The following is an 8,863-nucleotide window of genomic DNA, read 5'->3' as shown; positions in this document are numbered from 1 at the left end:
CTTTATCAAGTTCCAAACTTGCCGCGACCTGTTTAACTGCCGCCAAGTCGACTTGGTAGAGCTTCCTTCTGATGGCCGTTAGGAGTTTTTGACGCCGTGCAACCACTGGTTCTGCCATGTTTCAATCTGTCCTCTTAATGCTCTCCTCTGCAATCCCGGAGAAGCCCCTAAAATGTTACACGAGATCTGTGCATGTGGTGAATCTGAAAAGATGAGGAGACGAGAATTAAGTTACATCAGTCTTTAAAGGCTGAATCCGGGCACTCTATTTCCCGCGCGACAGATCACGTGAACTTGCTCCACTTACCCAATTACCGTATTTACTCTCCTGATACGAAATAACTTGCCTAAAGTACAGCAGTTTATAAAATTATGGCCCCCTTACCATTTGTTACGGCAGTAGCGGATCACTTTATGGCCCCCTTACCATTTGTTACGGCAGTAGCGGATCACTTTGCATAAAACCGCGGCAATTTTCGTTCACAAAACTTTTCATAACATAAACCATATATTTTCATAAAGAACATTTATATGTCTATCAGATTTTAATAAAAAGAATTCATAGAACTGATCATGCAAAACGAAATACGCAAAATAAAACCTACCGAAAATTCGGCTATAGCGGATCAGTACGGCTATAACGGATCACGCCCCCTGGAGGACCTCTCTGTCATGATTTAAGCGACAAGGGTCGTCTCAAAACCTAATTTTAAAGAGTAGTTATGACTGTGAACCGTTATTATAATTGCAAACTCGCTAAAACTGCAACCGGTCTTCATATGACAATCCTGAAAGGACGCATACAATGAGCAGCCAAACAGATGCGTGAGTACATTGAACAGCTTATTGACTTTTATGACGTGACGTTAATCACATTATTGTCCAGAGATCCGATGCAAAGATGTATTTCCATATCACTTCTCGTAAAATGTACTTATAGCTCAATATATTTTGTTGTTCAAACCTCCACATCTTTATTTTAATTTGGTACATAAATACACATTTCTCTACCAAACAATTATCCGTATTGACTATAAGGAGATCATTTTAGCAGTAAGAACAAGACAAAATCTGTACAAGTTAAAGCGTAAATTAAATGTATTTTGTTTGAATAACGTTGTAAAACATCGTCACATTACCCGACATTTGTAAAGTTATTTATCTTCAATGTTTAATTACATTTAGAAATTACAAAATAAATAAGAGCGCTGAATAATTGATTAAAAAGAGTATACACATGCATGCATATGTTTAGTTTGATTTTATTTTTTTTAATTTTCCAAGAGACTAACGGATGTGCATGCACTTTCCTTCAGGCATTTTAGACAGTGTTTCTGTTAACAGGTCCAAAACAAACACTCTGTTTGCATGTTGGATGGTGTAGTTACAGGGGACCACTACACCTCCCTCTTGCTCTTTTTGGGCTGGCCATGGCGAAAAACTGGGTATTGGATCCCCCGTCACCTCTGCTGTAATGCTACCGTTACCATCAAGTATTTCTCTAAATGTACCCGCCAGTGACCTTGGTACATGACCTACTGGCAGGCCTGCGACATCCTTTAGGTAGAGCTGTCGTGACCCATCCGTAAGTTTATCATATAAGTTGGTTTCGTAGGATGTTAAAGGAGGAATCCATACTAGACACGCATTTTTATCTTTAATGTTAGTGTATTCTCTGTCTATGATAAGTGAGGGCGCTCCTGGAAACATAGGAGGCCTAATCTGATAAACATGGTAGCCTTTTATCACAGAGACTTCTCCAACACAACTGTTGTTTGGGATATCTCCTCCTTGGTATTGGAACTTTGCTGAAAAAGAATGAATATCTTTTGATACTGATGTGTTCAATATGTTGAAATTATATTTCATTTAAAAATGTCATATCTGTCATATTTCCATTTAAACTGAAATCAAATGCATCAGTATGTGATTAAATTTTGTTAATTTAAAGCCAATAGAAATGTGCAAGTTTCATTGAAGAATATTGAAAATTAGTATAGAATGACTTTTGGTTAATTGTATCTAATATAAATAGTCCGATGTATTGTTGTTAATGAATATTTCATAAAAGTTGAAAAAAAACCAACAACAAACAACACACACTGTACAATCAGTAAAATTTAAATTTAATGTCATATTTCAATTCATCATTACTACTTTTCATATTTTAATGAATATGACTTGCAACAAATATACATCTTGTTGCCTTGATCAAGATGTCTGTGCCAATGGAGACCCACACGAGAGGTGGTTTTCATGGTTATCGGAGTTTCATGTTATGCCTACAACATAATACAATGAAAAGCCAATAATACGATGTGTGTCAATGTACATGCATAGGTACACAGGTACTTGTAGTTAGTACAGCCTACTACACGGGCCTATAGACTAATCAACGACCCATCGTGCAGTCTTATGTTAGACGATCATCGACATTCTGGACACTGAAAGTGTTCATTGTGTTGGCCATCCTCATCAGAGCAGCAATCGGCATGAATCCATTTGTCGCAGTCATCACACTGGATCCATGTTGAACCGTCACCAATGTCGATATCCTCCCCCCATGTCATGTGGCATCCCATGCACTGAATGTCTTCTTCTCGGACCATGTCTTTTGTCGTTTTGGTGTGTACCGGAACTTTTGATTTCTATGATTGTCTGCTGGCTGATGCTTTTAGATAAGTTCTTTTAGCCTTTTCTTCCTTTTCAGCAAACACTCTAAGTTTCTCAATACCTTTCAGTGCCATTGTCCTGATGCACTCATTTGATGTTAAGTTGTCCGGCAATGCACTACTTGGTGTTTTTCTCTTTGGTGTTCTAGGTGAAACCTTCGGAAGGACAAGGGCCTCTTGTAGAACCGGGGATATGGGCTGCTGGCTTTGGTGTGGTTGTTCGAGTAAACTGGTTGCAGCTGCGGTGCTGGCTAGCAAATCCAGACCTGGTGTCTCGCACATAGGAATAGGAGAGGCTGTTGATACAGACTTTACTTTGAAATGCAGTTTTCTGTATGCATCAAAACAGGGCGAAAGTCCAGAGATGTCCCAGCCTTCATCTATCCTACATTGGTATCTGTCCTTTGTAGGAGTGTCGAGAACACTCTTCAGTGTATCCAATGCGTCCATGGCAGGGTTGGTAACTTCAGTCGTCTTATCAGCTTGTTCATCATTGTGTTCTGGTAGTGGTATGTCTTCAGTGGTGGAAAATGTCAAACTAGGTTTCACAACCTGGCAAGATATGACGGTACTGTCTACTGGATATATACCTGAAAAGAGGAAAGTCAATCGATAAAATAATAATCAATCGTATACCAGTATTCATATACATGTACGTAAATGATCAATCTACAAATATTTTCAAGGATGATTATGGTCTTTATCAGTATATGAAAACAATTTATCATGACACTTTTGTCATTATTATGATCCCCATTATTATGATTCCCATTATGATGCATATGTTTTATATGTTACTGACACAAATATTAACTTTTATCAACAGTGCTGCTGTAAATACGTACCTGATGATCTGAAGCTGTTGATGACCGTCAATGGCTTGTAAAATAGAAGAAAGGCCTCCTTCAGTTTCTCTGCAAACGTTTGCTTGCCAATTGGACATCCCGGGTTCTCTCTGGTGTGCTTACGGACAACTTGATGCCATCTGGTTTTCAGTGGACCAAACACTCCTTTATCTAAAGGCTGCATCAGATGGGTGGCGTTGGCAACCAGTCTATACAGTTCTATGCCACGGTCTCGAGCGTCCTGGAACAGACAGGTCAACATGACTGCTGACTCCGTCAACCAGAAGAACGACTGGCCTGTCCGTACCGGCATGTTCATCAAAATGAGAAAGAAAAGTCTTAAACGTGGCAGTGTCCATCCTGTCTTAGTATAAGAAACTTTGCTCCCATCAATTCCTCCGGTCATTGGATTGTAACCCTTGGGTTTTGGCTCAGAATACACAAAATAAGGAGGAATGATATCGCCGCTGGCATTCCCGCAAAACATCACCGTATGCCGCTGTTTACTGTGTCCTCCAGATACGTGGGGGACCTTATGACCGTTGCTCTTCAGTGGACCAATCACTCTGCCAGGCACACTTCCCATGCTGAACCCCGTCTCATCAGCATTCCATATTCTCTTTGGTTTGTCTAAGATGTCGTGGTTTGATAGAAATTGTCTAAAGTTAACAAACCAGGTATCCAATTTGGTCTTGTTAACTTTAGCCCAGCACATTTCGAGAGGTGTCTCTTTCCTGGGCTCTACCACTTCGGCATTCCTGGCCATGAAGGCATAATACCAATCAAGGCCAGGCCTACCATCCTTGAAATTATTCGGTTTTCCCTCTTTACTAACAACTCCTTGCACGAAGTCCAAAAACTCCTGAGGTTTCAAACCCATCCCTCGCTCTGCCATCTCCCTCAACCATGTAGCCATAGCTACCTCCTCTTCCTTGTTAAATACAGGCCTAGGACCTTTCCTCTTGTCCACTTCAACTTCGCCCGAAAGTCTTCGTTGGAGAAAACCATACTGCTTAGATGCATCCCGCAATGATAACTTTTTTTGCTGTACCTCAAATAAGGCCTTCCTGACTCTGGTGCCTCTTCCAGGGGACAAGGGATATCCGCCTCGTAGTCGCTGGGGACGCTTTTCTGATATTTTCCTAGCCTTTCCCATCATGTGATTACTATAAAACAAACAAACTTCAATTATGAAATGACTTATATTTAGGTTAACTTCATGACAAAAATGTGTATTGGTAAGCGAATTATAATATTGTGAAAGAACTAGAGTCCTAAACTGAAGTGTGCTATTAAAACGATTTTGAATCAATGGCGGATCAAAAATAATTTAATGGACTGAGGGCAGGAGGAGGTATGAATATATGTGATATTTGTCAGAGAGCATAAAAGTCCATATTATATGAATCAAAGTTCTATAATACGCCCATGATCATTAAAGGCACTACCTTTCCAAAAAGGGGAACATAACACGAGATTGTTAATATTGTAGACGGAGTTGCAAAAGTTATTAGCATACCGTTAATACTTCACTTATCATTATCCTCTGAACAATTTAAAGTGAATAGTCGGGCAAAGAAAACCCGTCTAAATGCGTTCTTTGGCCTTCCAAAAGTTAAAAAAAAAAAAAAAAAAAAAAAACATCCTTGCCCGACTGTTCACTTTAATTAAAAAAAACAACTAAATGTTAATTTTTATAACGCGGGTCGTCTTATGTAATCCCGACTTCGTTATAATTACCTCACATTAGTTGACTATCACTGTGTCAGATGACTAAACATCGAAATAAATCTGCACTGTTAACATCAATTATTCAGTGAATTTTCTTATGTAAAATTTTTTTTTTTTAAGAAACATTTTAATTTTTGTTTCGGGAAATTAGTGGGGCCTTTCAGGTGTATAGAAATTGCAATAGATTGTACTAATTAGTGTTTTATTTTTTATTCTAAAATATTATAAACTTCTAGAATTATATAAATGTACTTGATTTTTACAAACTTGTGTATATCGTCTTGATATCAAAATTATTGATAATGTGTGATTTTTTTTCTCTTTCAAATTTTTTTATTCTCCAAAAACATCATTAGAAACAATACACAAATTTAACAGTGAAGAAAACATATGAATTGATGGAATGTACAAACAGTCATTCATAAAAGATATTATAATTATATATTTCTTTATGAAAAAAAAACAAATTGTTGAGTTATAAAGGAGAAAATATAAAATCTGAATGTACAACATTCACTCACACTTCCACACATGAGCTGCATCAAATTAAAGTGCTATGATAGTCATGAAATAAGTAATTTTAAGTGTTCCCACCTTTTATTGAAAACATTTAGAGTTAGATTTTTTTTTATTGGTATACTCATCTAACCTGAAATAATATTCAAGATCTCTTTTAAAACTTATGACAGATGGGGGATCATTAGTATATTTGAGCTTATATATATGAGATTTGGCTAAAAGAACTAAAAAATTTACATTTGTAAATTTGTGACTTTGAAAACCCAATATTATTCCGATATTGGTAAGTCCTAAAGCAATTCCTGTCTTGGTCTCAACCCACAAGGAAAAATCTTCCCAAAAATTTGAGACAATACGGCATTCACAAAAAAGATGCATTAAAGTTTCAGAAATTCCTTTGCAGAAGGAACAAAGAGGAGAGTTTATTATTTTTATTGTATATAAATATTTATTTGTAGATATTATTCTATGTACAATTCGGTATTGAAACCAACGAAGTTTAGAATCAGAGGAAGATTTAAGTAAAATGGAGCATGCCTTCTTCCACCAGGAATGATCCGCCTGAAGATCAAGATCATATGACCATTTTTCTTGATAATTGTTTTTAACAGCTAACTTTTTAATAAAAATGTCATACACTGAAATACCACGTGTTTTATTTGTTAAAACCTTATGCATATGAGGGGGACAGTGTGGAAGAGTTATATCAGTTCTATGATTCTTAAGAAAAAACCATTTTGACAAAATAGCATTTCTTACACCTAGCATAGCATATCTTGTATGCGACTTTGGCAAGCTCAGAGCGCTCCTTCTTCAAGGTGGCGTGTAGATCAGTGCGTACTGACATTCTGGAGGATCTATCGATATTTTTCGCAGCAGCCAAAACCAAGTTCCTGATTTTTATCCGAGTGAATTTGACAATTAATGCATTGGGTCGTGATTTGTCAGCCTCGTTAGTATCATCATGGATGAGTTTTGGAATTCTATGCGCGTTAGCGACCGACAGTAAAATAGATTTATTATTTAAGTCGATAATGTGTGATTAGTCCAGGTTGCCCTAATCATCTTTTAAAGAACTGTTTAATTAATAAATCAAATAAACTTAACAAGACATCTTGCAGATTTTTATTTGAATTCAAGCTCTCTGTAGAATTGTAGAAAAGTGTTCCAATATTCTTTTAATTAACATGTGGTGTAAGGGAAATAACTCTTCTAACTATTACATTCTTTTCACGTGTTTTTACGAATCGTCTCTAGAGGACAAATAAAGTAATTAACAATTGCCCTTTTGTTATTTCATTTATTTTGGAGTGGGTTAGGGTTCTGATAATAAGCTCTATAATCAGTCGAAGTCGTAATTATAATATAAAGCTTGTCTACAACGGCGCTTTGTCGCATAATGAATAACCCAGTGCGTTTGAGTTTGAGACGACCCCCTAAGAAAATATACGTCACAACCACGTCACATCCTGACAAGTGAGCGTTTTGTAAGTGACTCGATGTAGATATTTTGTGAGGAAACACTTTGGCAAACAATACTGTGTCGTAACAATTAGGATTTATATAATGTGTCGAGGATTGCGTGGATTATTCGTAACCAAGGACCATAGGCTGTCAATGACAACAGTGAGTGTTTACAAATTACATGCATTGTTTAGGCTCACATGTGTTCGCAGCGACTAGACCAACTAGGCCACCGAAGGTAGCCACTGTAAAATGCATCATATTTGTTATAAATTTGAACAAGCACACACTATTAACATATGATGTTTCGACACTATTCATGAACAGTGAAAGAGTTTGCAACTTGCCTGCTAACAGAGATATTTAACCAACACGACCAATGTTTACATTCTATTTTTAGTGCAAAAACAATCACGTGACATTCTATTTTCAATGGGGCAACATTAGGGATAATTCATATTCAGCACTTGAGTTACCTGTTTGTTTCTCGTCGCTCCTCTTCTTAGCTATAATTCAGGTTCGAAATTCGAAATCGTGAATGCACGTGCTTGCTATGCATACGCCTGCGCACACGAAACACTGATCCGTTATAGCCGATAAATCTGACACAAGATATTAAATCATTACACATGTAAAGGATATGTTACATTACAAGTACATACGTGATTCTGAAACAAAACATCATCTTTCGTCAATTAATAAAAAAACATATTTACTGTCCAATTTGAATTATATTGTTTTTTTAATTCTTTATCGAACCGTACATTTCCAAGATGGCGGCCATCGGTAAACAAGAGGACCCCAGTAATAAGAAAATAACCTATTTCTTGTCTTTACGTGAAATACAAAAGCAATGACTATTGTGAATTTACGTGTAAACAAATGCCCCCTAAATCATTTCAAATAATATGTTTATTAGATTAACCAATTCTGTGTAACCAGTGTTTAGCCCGATGATCCGCTACTGCCGTAACAACTGTACAATATTGGCACGAGATAGCGAAAACGTGTTCTTGCAAACCTATCACCTACCCTGCATCAGCCATCTTCAATGACATAGTTGTCCTGTTTGCACCACCTCTGTGGCAGGAACAGTCGGAATCTGTGCAGAACAAGTTCCGGACGTGTTCTTTTACACTCGCTTGACAACTTAATGTTCCAAACAGGTTCCGCACAGCCAGTCGAGCGCACCCTTTGGGTCACGTTCAGATGGCCTATCAAATTTGCACTGCCAGAATCTTGACTTCGGACGAAAACGTTTGAAATTGCTGACCGAATTATTTTAATGTACGTAGTCATCTCGCCAAAGAGCACAACAAAAGTAAATGTATATGTATACTGGGACGAATTGACGGAGCAATGTGTAGAAAATGTATTTGATCTGGAGTACATGTGCTAAAAATGTCATCCGAACACGAACCCTTATGGGATGTTGTCAGATCCTCTATTGAACGGAGTGGGTATAAGGATCTGTATTTCAATCAGATTGGTCCAAAAGTGAGGCGGTGTCAAGGGAGGCACTAGGAAATATAAAGTTAGTAAGGAATAATAAGAAGAGAAAAGATAAGATCCTAAATAAAGTCGCCTTTTACGATCATGCAGTAAGGGCACCATGTACAATTCTAACGCCCT

General features: G+C 37.4%; 1 long non-coding RNA gene across 1 annotated transcript; it reads right to left on the bottom strand.

Moving 5' to 3' along the window:
• Positions 1 to 1,777: 1,777 nt before the first annotated feature.
• Positions 1,778 to 7,941, bottom strand: LOC138311469 (uncharacterized). The gene is made up of 3 exons (XR_011206670.1): positions 7,708 to 7,941; positions 4,569 to 4,683; positions 1,778 to 1,808 (listed from the first exon to the last, which is right to left on the bottom strand). It is a non-coding gene; the product is annotated as an uncharacterized lncRNA (long non-coding RNA).
• Between the last annotated feature and the right edge of the window lie 922 nt (positions 7,942 to 8,863).

This window comes from Argopecten irradians, unplaced genomic scaffold (genome assembly GCF_041381155.1).
Source record: "Argopecten irradians isolate NY unplaced genomic scaffold, Ai_NY scaffold_0027, whole genome shotgun sequence".
NCBI lineage: Eukaryota > Metazoa > Mollusca > Bivalvia > Pectinida > Pectinidae > Argopecten > Argopecten irradians.
This window is presented reverse-complemented; position numbering and strand designations above follow the sequence as displayed.